General features: G+C 41.8%; 1 protein-coding gene across 6 annotated transcripts in view; it reads right to left on the bottom strand.

The window, feature by feature from the left end:
* NCALD (neurocalcin delta) overlaps positions 1 to 12,569 on the bottom strand; it is a 410,511-nt gene that overhangs the window by 281,611 nt on the left and 116,331 nt on the right. For all 6 annotated transcript variants that reach the window (XM_076005119.1, XM_020288961.2, XM_076005118.1 and 3 more), the window contains one exon: positions 2,026 to 2,075. The gene's annotated coding sequence lies outside the window, so the exon portion shown is untranslated. The remainder of the gene's footprint in view (positions 1 to 2,025; positions 2,076 to 12,569) is intronic.

Here is a 12,569-nt window from a genome sequence, read left to right as displayed (position 1 = left end):
AGTTCGAAACCAGCCTGAGCAAGAGCGAGACCCCGTCTCTACTATAAATAGAAAGAAACTAATTGGCCAACTAATATATATAGAAAACATTAGCCGGGCATGGTGGCGCATGCCTGTAGTCCCAGCTACTTGGGAGGCTGAGGCAGAAGAATTGCTTGAGCCCAGGAGTTTGAGGTTGCTGTGAACTAGGCTGACGCCACGACACTCACTCTAGCCTGGGCAACAAAGCGAGACTCTGTCTCAAAAAAAAAAAAAAATTAGTCTTGACCCTCTACCTCACACTATGGGCAATGAAATTCTAGATATATTATAGATCAAATGTAAAGGTAAAATAATGCAGCTTTCAGAAGAAAGCATAAAACATCTTTGTGACCTTGGAATAAGGCCAAGATTTTTTAAATAGGACACAATAATGCTAACCACAAGAGAAAAAACTGATAATTTACAAGCTCTTTTTTTTTTTTTTGAGACAGAGTCTCATTCTGTCACCTGGGCTACAGTGCAGTGGCATCATCATAGCTCACTGCAACCTCAAACTCCTGGCCTCAAATTTTTCTATTTTTTTGTAGAGACAGGGTCTTGCTCTTGCTCAAGCTGGTCTCAAACTCCTGGCCTCAAGTAATCCTCCCACCCTGGCCTCCCAGAGTGCTAGGATTGCAGGCATGAGCCACCAGCCTGGCCAATTTACAGTATTTTTAAGGAATTTCAGTTCATAAAAAGAGTAAAAAATAAACCACAGAAAAAGAGAAGAAATTTGTAACACATACATTCTACCAAGGCTCAAATACAGAATACATATTATTTTAAAATGTCTACAACTCAATAAGAGAAACAACTTTATAACCCATTTTTGTCGAATTTTTTTAAAATTGTAGGGCTTTTCACAAAACAAGATATCCAAATGATCAATTAATATATGAAAAGGTGCCCAGCCTCATTAGTCTATAGTAAAATGCACTAAAACTACAATATGATGCTACTACATACCCACCAGGAGAGCTTAAATGAAACAACAAACAAAAACAGAAGAGCCCTTATATTGGAAAAGATGTGGAGAAATCAGAATTCTTGTACACTCTTGGTTAAAGTATTAATTTTTTAACTGATACAAACATTTTGGAGAACTGTTTGATAATATGTACTAAAGTTAAACATGTGCTGGCCCTATAACCTAGAAATTCCCCTCTCACATGTATATTCAACAGAAATAGGTATACATAGCTAAAACCATAACTTAATAAAACTGACTCAATAAGAAATAGAAAACCTAAATAAATCAGAAATCAAATCAGTAGGCAAAATTTATTCCTTCAAAGATAACACCAGGCCCAAACTGTTTCCTGTCAAGTTCTACCATATATTCAAATAGCAAGTAATTCCAACATTTTGAAAACCATTCTTGACAAGGAAAATACCAGAAAGAAGAATTTTAACCAATCTCACTTTTGACTAAAACTTAGAAAATTAAATCTAGCTAAGCATAGAAAAGATAATGCATCATGACCAAGCTGGTTTTATCTCAGCAATGTAAGGTAGCCGAACATTAGAAAATCAATTCATATAAATCACCACTAACAGATGAAAGGATAAAAATCATTTGATCATCTCAGTAGAAACAGGAAAGTATTCAATAAATTTCAATATCTGTTTATGATAGGGACTTTTAGCAAACTAGGAATAGAAGAGAACATCTTAATCTGATAAAGAATATTATTAAAATACCTCTAGCAAATGAATGTACTGTAATTAATTCAAAATAATTTGCCTACTGCTGGATATTCAGATCCTCTCATTTTTGTTTTATTTTTTTTATAATAATTTATATTGCAATGAAGATCTCTGTGGGTGTTATCAAGTCACCTAATCTCCATGTGCCCCAGTTTCCTCATGTGTAAGATGGAAATGAGACAACACTCAACTCACAGGGCTACAGTAAGGATTAAATAAAATGCTGGGTTTAGGTCTTAGGGAGTCTTGGGAGAAAGTGTCATTTAAAAATATGAGAAAAATTTTTTTAGTATTTACCTGGTGGTGAATTTCTCACAGCACACAGCAGGCTCAAGTCAGAAGTCACTCTGTCAAAAATAAAGAAAGTTATTGTCTTAGGTCATCAGGAACTAAGGATATAATATCTGAAGAATGCAATCAGTGATGGGGATTATCGCCTACTCCAGGGTCCCCGGGTATCATTTGATATCTTCTGCTCATCCAGCCTCTGTCTCTCTAATCAAGTGCACATGATGATTACCATGCTCCCATCATCTGCTTGTGATCCATAGCACTTCATTTTGCACAGCAGCCAGAGTTATAATTCTAAAATTTGAGCATGACACTCTTCTCCTGAAACTCCTTCCACGACTTCCTCTTGACCTTTGGATAATGGCATAAGGCCCTTCATCATCTAATGCCACATACTTCTCTAGTTTTGTCCCTCTTCTCTGTACCACTCTCTGCGTTCCAGCTGCTCTGGACATGCTTCAGTCCCTCTTCACCCCCTGCCACCTCCCAGCTTCTATGCACGTGGCTCCCTCTGCCAGGACTACCTCTCCTCCTTCCCCTCCTTCTCTACCTGATTAACAAGTCCTTGTCCTTACCCTCTCCGCTTAAGTATCACTTCTCCAGTGGGGCCACCTGCTGCCCTTGCCTGCCCTGAGCTCCCCTGTTAACACCCCCATGGAAGCCTGCACTTGCTCTTCTGTAACATCATATACACAAGCACTTATCCATATATCCTGTCTTCCCAGTGAGCCCAAGGATCGTGTCTGTTTTATTCACAGCTGTATCCTCAATGCCTAGTCCAGCACTGACCTCACAGAAGACACTTAATATTTATTGAATAAAAGAATTAATAAACCCATTCCTCAGCCCTTAGCTTTCCAACTCATCTTTTGATTCATACTGATAATTTAATAAACTTCCTGCCATATTTCATTAAGATTCACTGATTGTAGAAACAATACTATTTTATAAACCAATAAAAAAGAAAAACATGGTAGCATGTTGAAGTGTGATACAATGCTAAGGCTTAAAGTCTTTATTTCATATCTATTAAAAAGAGCTTTATGAGACTTATTTAGACATAGATTTTTACTGCATCCATTAAAAAAGGAAAATATAAATATATGTGAAATAAATTGGTTTAGGTATTCACATTTGGAACCACAATACTATCCAAACAATATTGTCCTCTGTGCCACCAAGAGCTTTAGTGATGTGGCATTTCTTAAAAGAGTACCCGAGTGTCATCTTTGGGACTTTCTCCTAAGCTGTTGACATCTTTCCATAAGTGTTGATGTTGGCAAGGAAATCTTACTAATAGGCGTCAGCAAAAGATTTCAGTCAATACTTAAGACCCACTTCCTTTCTCAGATGGTCATCGAATGGGTTGCTGACTGAACAATAAAGGGTTTCAACTGTCTTTTCATGAGACCAGAATCACCAAGTTCACACATGCACAGGCATTGCAACTACAGCACAACTACCCCCTGACCAATTTTAATACTCTGATACTCTAAGAAGAAAAGAAAAATAAAACATGTCTTAGAATCAATGAAATATGAACCTTCAAAAAAGACCCTTCAGAGAACTTAGGAAAATCAATGAAGGGAAAAATGCAAATGTCTTCTCTGTCACACACACACTCTCATCCACTCACACGTGGTCAGAGGCACGGCCTCACATTCTGACTCCTCACACACTGGAGTGGGGAGGTGGACACACCAGGCACAGGCTGAGGGAGAAATCAGCCCCCATTCTCCAACCAGGCCTGGTACCAGGTGCTTCCACCCTGGAGGAAGAAGGCATTTTCTGACTTTCTGCCAGCCCAGTGGAAGACAGTAGGCTCCCAGAGGAGTCTCTTCTCCCTAAATACAGTTTTATCTTATAAAAAATTTTAAAGACATAGCTTTTTGATAAATGGAAATTTCTGGCTCGATGCAGTGGTTCACACCTATGATCCTAGAACTCTGGGAGGCCAAGGCAGGAGGATCGCTTGAACTCAGGAGTTTGAGATCAACCTGAGCAAGGGTGAGAGCCCATCTCTACAAAAACTAGAAAAATTAGCTGGGCGTGGTAGCAGCTGCTTAGGAGGCTGAGGCAGGAGATTCACTTGAGCCCAGAAGTTCCAAGGCTGCAGTGAGCTATGATGATGCCTCTGCACCCCAGCCTGGGCAACAGAACAAGACTCTGTCTCAAAAAATAAAAATAAAAAATAAATAAAAGTTTCTTACAAATGGGCTATCACATTAGTGCAGAGAGGACAATAGTGGCAGAGGTCACTTGACCCCCAGTCCAGCATTCTGTGACCTCTGGGTCTCAGTCTGTGGATACTCAACCATGTCTAGGAACATGGGGAGGAAAGAAACACTGGAAGAGCCAGTAGTGCCTTAGTTTCCTCATCTGTAAAATGGACATACAGGATTAGATGATATATTAGTTCAGGGTCCCAGCAGGAAAGATAAAATGGGAGCTTTCATACAGGGGACCATTTACAAGGTGTGGGCAGGGTTAAGAAAACCACCAAGGGGTGATGACATGGGTGTCTCCCACTGGCCAAATCCACACAGAGACCAGAAACCAGGGAAGCCCACTGGTGTGACCCACAGAGACCAGCCTCCTGGGACCTGAACACTGTGGGGAAAGGGGTGAGTGGGTGTGAGAGGACGAAAAGAGAATACCCAGCACAGACGGTCTCTGAGTTCCCACAGAACTGAGAATGATCTAGTATCCTATGATTTTTGTAAAGAATTAAGTTTCACTAGGGCGAGAAGAAAATTATGGGTATTTATTCCAAAGATTTGAGGAAAATCCACCAGGATGCAGTTTTCCATCATTCAGCATGCTTAGCTCAGATGGCAGCACTCATTCGGGGCCCTTGGAAACAGTCCAGATGGAAAACACCGCACTACACAGTCCCTGTTTTTCTTTAACTCAGCTCTTAGGAATGCGGTGGGATTCTGTTTTGAGATGGTCATTGATGTTTCTCCCCCATCGTCTCTCCCCCTCGACCGTCTCCTTTCCCAGAAGTAGGACCCGGCAGCGTCCACTGCCTCACGGAAGAGAGCATCCTGCAGGAGCAAGGGGACGGCTCTTGACTGTAAGCCAAGCCTTCGGGCCTCAGAGCACAGACGACACGGTGGGCTGGAGCGGTACTTACCGCCACCGCCCCCAACGCCCCCACCGCACACACGTCCAGGCGAGAAATGAGGATTTACGTTGGGAAGGGGTATGGAGAGAAAGCCAGAACGGTGGAGACATGGTGGCTCCCGAGAGAAGGGCTCCTGAATCCTTTCCCCATCAGCCCCAGTCAGTGAGTGGTCAGCACCACATAAGTGCTTTTCCTTGCCTCACTCACAACTCAGCGTGACATCTCCCATCCTTTCCCTCCACTGGGCCAACGCTCCGGGTGTCACCCGCCCCACCGCACGCCCGCCCCCTAGTGGCGGCAACGTCCCATAGGCATTCAGGAGTCAGTAAGCGCTCACTCCTAGGACCGAAGTATGACAACGCTCTGGTGCTCACACGCTAGTAATATTCTCCAGGGATAAGGGGGGAGGGGGGTGGGGTAAACTCACAACTAATGGACGCGGTGAACATTGTAGAGGGGAAGGGCATGCCTCTAATCCCCGCTTGGTGAGGCAAAGTCATAAAATGTAACCATGGCCGGGCGCGGTGGCTCACGCCTGTAATCCTAGCTCTCTGGGAGGCCGAGGCGGGCGGATTGCTCGAGGTCAGGAGTTCGAAACCAGCCTCAGCAAGAGCGAGACCCCGTCTCTACTATAAATAGAAAGAAATTAATTGGCCAACTAATATATATATATAAAATTAGCTGGGCATGGTGGCGCATGCCTGTAGTCCCAGCTACTTGGGAGGCTGAGGCAGCAGGATTGCTTGAGCCAGGAGTTTGAGGTTGCTGTGAGCGAGGCTGACGCCATGGCACTCACTCTAGCCTGGGCAACAAAGTGAGACTCTGTCTCAAAAAAAAAAAAAAAAAATGTAACCAAAATGTTTGTTCCCTCATGATACTCTGAAATAAAAATAATTTTTTTTTTAAGAAAGAATCAAGCGTCCTTTAGAAATTTCCATTTGAATAAATAGTTGCTTCTAAAGAAGATCCTAGTATCACCTGCCCTAAAGACCCAGAGCGGGGTGCCCACCACAGTTTCTAGAATCTATTCTTTCCTGAATTTTGAGGGGATGCCATGCTCCAAAGCACATGGGGTCTTGCTGTACCTATTATACTGACATCCTACTAGGCATCAGTGGCCATTAGAGAGATGTCACACTATGAGGTGAAAGCACTCACAGAAGAGCAAGGAATTGCACTGGGCTAGAACAAAAATCTATTTGGGGCTGGACACAGTGACTCACGCCTATAATCCTAGCACTCTGGGGCCCGAGGATTGTTTGAGCTCAGGAGTTCAAGACCAGCCTGAGCAAGAGTGAGACTCCATCTTTACTAAAAAAATAGAAAGAAATTAGCTGGACAACTAAAAATATATAGAAAAAACTAGCTGGGCATGGTGGCACATGCCTGTAGTCCCAGCTACTCAGGAGGCTGAGGCAAAAGGATCACTTGAGCCCAGGAGTTTGAGGTTGCTGTTAGAGGGCAACAGAGTGAGACTCTGTCTCAAAAACCTATTTGGGGAAAAAAATAAGTTTTCAGAGAAAAACATGTTTTTTCTTTTTTCAAATGAGTCAGATTATTTCTAAGAGGCTTTATAACGTAAAGGAAGACTTCAGGCAAATAACAAAATAAAAGGAGGAGGAAGGCTGCTGCCCTGCCCACTCTAAGGGGGGGGGGGAGTCTGGCTAGGGCAGAGAGTTTAGTAACTTGCTGGATGACTGTGGCCAAATTGCTTAACCTCTCTGTCTCATTTTTTCTCATCTATAAAAAAGCCAGGGGTTTGGATTAAGATAGTTATTGAGGTCCCTTCCAGCTCTAAGAATATATGATCTTCAAGCCGGGAAAGGGGCTTTCCAGTTCAGAGTCCAAAGATCTGCCAGGATCAGCCAACAGCACCTCAGGCTGACAAATAGTAAAAAAGTGCTGTGAGGACCTTGTCATCCTGGGGCCATGATGTATCCTAGCTGCATTCCCATCCTGAATGATACAATACAAATGGGCTATTCCAGGCATCCCAAGAATGCTCCAACCATAAAAGGAATTCTCCTAAGTGGCCCCTCTGTAACATTATGCAGGGCTGCTCCCACAGGGCAGCTTCACTCAGTTTCAGTCCAACTCTAGATGAAAATATTGCAGCTGGATGATTGACAAAGTGCCAAGTCTAATCCTCGTTGCTCTTACGCCAGAGTTCTTATACAAAAGAATGACAGATGTTGTACTTGTATATTTCATGGGAGACTGAATGGGAAAAAAACAGAACACAGCAAGCCTAATTGTAATATTTAATTGTTTTTGAAAACCCACCACCTAAACATACCAGAAATAACATTTTCAATACTGTGACAAAGTCAAATGCCTCTCAAACCCCACAAAAAGTCTGTCATGAGTGATTCCAAATAAAGCAATCTGTCAGTTGTAAAATGCAACTTTATAAATAGTTTGCATGCTTCCGACTCAATAAATACCATGTTAACATATCCAAAAATATTCAGAGAGAACTTCATCAACCTCAGGAAACATTAACTAATCAGGTATGTACGTAACATCAGCCTGGGTCTCCCTTATCACTTACCAGGGGCAAATCAAACTCATCATCTGTTGCCCAAAATGACCCTTCCTCTAGCTATATCCCTTTCCACTCATCACACAGACAGGAACCTGAACACCCTTTAATGCTCCTTCTCCTTCTCTTATCAATAACCACATCCTATAAACGGTGCCTACGGAGTGGTTTTGTCTCCTAGGCTGCATCCCCATTGCCACTTCCTTGGATCAAGCCTTCCCCCCTTCCCTACTGGACAACTGCAATATCTTTCAGCCTTCAACGTCTTCAATCAACTCATCCATCCTTGAGACTTTTCTTGCTCAAATACACATTGGATATGTGTATCCAGACCCACCCTTCAATGTCTCCCACCCTTCAGTGTCTCCCTGTTACTTCTAGGAATAACTCAAAATCCAGCCTGGTGTCCTCCCTCACTCCCCATGTCCCAGACTTGTCAAAATGCTTACAATTTTCCAATCATCATGATATTCGAGTCTTCACATCTTACCCAACCAACTTTCCCCATCCCAACTCCAAAAGGGCCCATCTAACATTCTGCTTCTTCCAACATGCAAACTCCTGTCCCCTGCCTCTCTTTTCACTGGGCACGACCCTCCTCCTCCAAGGCTCAGCCCCAGCTATGCCAGCCCTCCGTGGCTCTGCTTCTTGCCTCAGAAAAGACATTTCCACATGGTAGGGGCCCCTCCCCAACTACTCTTCACCTTCCCAACTTGAACTCACTCTTTGGGTTCATTATTTGACTCAGGTTCAATGTGACTCCCTCAGTGAGATCTCCCCAGACCCATCCAAAAGGAAATCTGGTCTTCTGCTCACGCTCTGTGGCTTACTATTCCTTTCCTTCACTGCATTTATCACAACTAATGGTCATATATTAATACTCATTATTGTGGTTATTATTTCAAAGCCCATCACCCTTAAGGGACACTTACTTTCTGTGAACATGAGATGGTTTGGGTTCAAAGTTTATTCCCAGAGGCCAGCACAGTGCTTAGCATTCAATGAAAGTTTTAAAAACTCAACATGTGGTAGCTCCTGCCTTACTTCCTCTATAAATAATTTTCCGCTCGCCCCCATAAATGCAAGCAAAAAAGATCACTGCCTCCATTGCTGTTCAGCTGTGCCCTGAACAGACTGAAATCAGAGCACCCATAATGTCTAATGCACGTCATTCTTTTTCTACTAGACTACAGACTTCTCATAGGCAAAAACCATATTATGTTTTTGAGGTATGTGGATCCTTACATACAACAAAAGGAGTGTAGAGGGGGACATATGCCTTCAGCATCAATTTGTGAGGGTGCCAGCAAGGTAATTTTGTACTTTAACTGGCATTTTAGATTTTTCAATACCAAATAACAAACATGAGCCTACTATGCTTCTTTGCTTATAGGCAAATTGTAGCTGGAATGGAAGGAAAGAGTACAAATAAGTTGCATTGCTCTAGAGTATGAGGTACCCTTCACTTGCCATTGGTCTAGCCCCAGCAGCCAGCTTAGCATCTGCACATTGTAGGTGCTCAATAAATGTTTGATGAATGAATAAATAAATGAACCATCCAAAAAAATAAATAATAGAATGAAAAATGATTGTTTCTTCTCCTTAAAGAATTTCCATTAAAGAAATAAACAGCAGACACATTAAAATTTTAAAATTATGGACATCTTCTTATATTAGGTTGAACCAAAGGAAACTGCTGCTTTTGTAGGGCAGTTTCATGTGGTTGAATCTAATATTTATGTGTAGCAGTGTACATGGATACATTTTTCCCATTATATTTATTTATAACTTTTATCCATTTGTACAAGATAAATTGTGGTGAAAATAATAGGGCTATACAACCAAGGGAACCATATGTCTTCGTTTGCCTGACATCATTCCTGTTTAAGCTTATTGCCCTGGAATAATTATTTCACTATTGTATTCATAATCACTATAAATATTTCACCATCAAAAGTGTTCCAATTTGGATGATAAATCTCTGTGATCTGTTAAAATCATCCTAAGACATCCTAAGGCGTCAGACCATCACCGCAAGAAAGCTCTCTCTCCCTGGGGATGTTAATGCTTTCTCCCGTGAAGAGAAAGGCATGTGCATGATCTGAATAAACACTGGCTGCTTGCAAGGCTTCGACATTCCATGAGGGAAGGACTCATTCAGGGACACATCGTCCAAAAGCTACTAATAAGGAAGTGTGATCTTGCTGGTTCTTGAGGAGCAGACAGAGGACCCAGTGCATAGCCCACAGCAATACTGCTTAAAAGCCCCTTGCCCTCCTCTCTAAGCCCCTCGGGTCTCAGGGCTACTGGGCTGGGGTGGCAGGAACCTTGGCCTTTCCAAAGCCCCAGGGTCAACTTCTGAAGCACACGCCACTCCTGCCACCTCTCCTTACTCTAGCCTTGGAGCCAACCCCATAGTCTTCATTACTGGGCTATAAGATCCAGAGAGCAAATCTAGAAAGGTGGGGAAGCTGAGTGGAAAAAGGCTAAATTCTTTTTGGAGAAGGGTGAGGGGGAAGAATGTCAAACATTATATGTTAATAATATGCAGGCAGAAGGACATGCTAGATTAAAAGAGATTAAAGAGACATAATGGATCAAATGGAGTCTGGATCCAAAAAAATCTGAAGAAATTTGAATATGGACTATATTTTAGATGATTTTGTGGAATGATTGTTAATTATCTTAGGTGTAGTAATGACATTGTGTTTACACAGAACGTCCTTATTTTGAGAAGCATGCAGAAGTATTTAGGGGTAAAGTTATCATGATATCCTCAATCTATATTTGAGTGGTTCAGGAAAAGAATGAACATTTATGCATAAATCTAACTGAAGCACAAACGTAAGCCTATGTGTATACACTCGAGTGAGCAAGAGAGAGAAAGCAAATGCAGCAAAATGAGGGGACTGTGACTATGTGCTAGCCTGTCAACTTTTCTGTAGGTTAATTTTAAAAATAAAAAGAAATGAAACGTAAGTAAATAAAGCCCCTTTCACATGTGTACTAAATAGTCCACACAATGCCCAAGTATTCTCCTTTGAAGCTCTAAATGCACTAACCACTGAGGGGAAACAATACCCACAGCTCTTCATGTTGGGAGCAATTGTTTATTAAACCCTCAGGGAACCCAACTTTCTGATGGGAAAATAATAGCTTCTGGGCAGGGCCATTAGGAAAACTATCTCTGGGAGAAATCAAAACTAATCTCTTTAGCATTTCCCCATGACCAAGGCAAAGTGGTCCTTGCCCCAGCACAAGGCAGTCTCTTTTCTGCTAGTATGTGAGTTACTCCACTCCTTGTGCTAAGCAACCAGAGATTCAAAGATGAAAATGATGCAGCTCCAGTCTTCCGGTTGCTTATTCCAAAGGTGACCATTTAATTTATTGTTCAAACCAGGATGCTTTTGAGAATAAAAGGGGGTGCTAACCAGACAGGATGCTGGGACAACAGGTGTAAACTAGAACTGTACCAGGAAAATTTGGATATATGGTCATCCTATTTATATCCCATGAGTGGGTGACAAATACATAAATAATAGCAATGGTTAACCATACAACACAATAATACAAAGCAACTGTCAGAAAAAATTTGCTTGGGAATTCAGAGTAATGGTAATTACTTTGGAGGAATTAGGAAGGACTTCATGGAGGAGGGGGAATTTTAAAACAATAATAGGATTTCTGCAGGTGGAGAGAAAAGAGAAGGTCATTCCAGATTGAAGGAACTGTGTGAGCAAAGACCAAGTAGAAATGCGTGGAGTGTGCCAGGGAAGTGGAGACCCAGGCAGGGGAGGCCCATAGCTGCTCTGAAGAGTACGCACAGGAAAGACAGAGAGATGAGCCTGGAGAGGTAAAAATGGAACCACAGCTTATACTAAATCCAATAGGCAATAGGGAGCCACAGAGGGTTTTTGAGAAGGATAGTAATGAGACTGTGGAGGACCTCAAATGTCAGGCTAAAGACTTAAAGCCAGAGAATCAGATAGATCTTTTACACAGGGAAGGTTCCTCTGCAATAAGAACTCATAAGTGTACGTTCTTATTACCCATCCTACAAACATGAATTATATAAGCAAAAAAAAAACAAAACTGTTACAGACATTGATGTCATAAGTTTTTCAATATCACCCTTATTCTCTCTTGTGGGTGGTTCTGTTTTATGTGCTGGGTTAAGTATTACTTCTGTCGATTTTTCATCATAAACATTTTCATGGCCCTATTGCCAGAAAGCTGCTGTCACAAAAATAAAAATGAGAGAGTTAAAGTGTTCCGAATTGGCCAAGCTAGAGACGATGAAAACAGAAAACAGAGCATTTGAGCTAAAGGAAAAGCAGGTCCCCAAGAGGGGAAGGATATGATAAGTTTTCTGGGAGGATGGGAAATTACATTTTGAAGGCATAGCTCATTTTAACGCAAGTCCTTCCACCATACACACAGAAGCCTCGAGCACTCTCACACATAATAAGATTAATTGTATTTTTCCTATGCTACAGGTTAATTTATAGATTATTTACTGGATTGCATAGAAAATTTCAGGGGGAAAGATGAAAAGACAAGGTTTCAACTGTTTTCAATTTTATCCCAGATAATTGACTAGACAAGAGTGCATGCCTCATAAAAGAATAAGTCTAGAGAATAACTCTAGAGAAAACTATTAATATCAGATCTTTCCGGAAAAGGTGGACAACACTAGTAAAGCAATCTCATTTGCAGAGGAGAATAGCCCAACAGGAAGCCCCTGCTCTGGCCTCTAAATACAAAGCCAGGAATATTTGTAAACAGAAACCTTGTATTCCCTTTCTATAGAGGGTGTGCCCTGTTCTTCAAAACATATTCCCTGGTCATTTAAGGCCATAAATGAATCAGACCTGAAGAAGT

The sequence above is a fragment of the Microcebus murinus genome, chromosome 7, assembly GCF_040939455.1.
Source record: "Microcebus murinus isolate Inina chromosome 7, M.murinus_Inina_mat1.0, whole genome shotgun sequence".
NCBI lineage: Eukaryota > Metazoa > Chordata > Mammalia > Primates > Cheirogaleidae > Microcebus > Microcebus murinus.
Note: the sequence above shows the minus strand (reverse complement) of the source record. Positions and strands in the feature narration are given on the sequence as shown.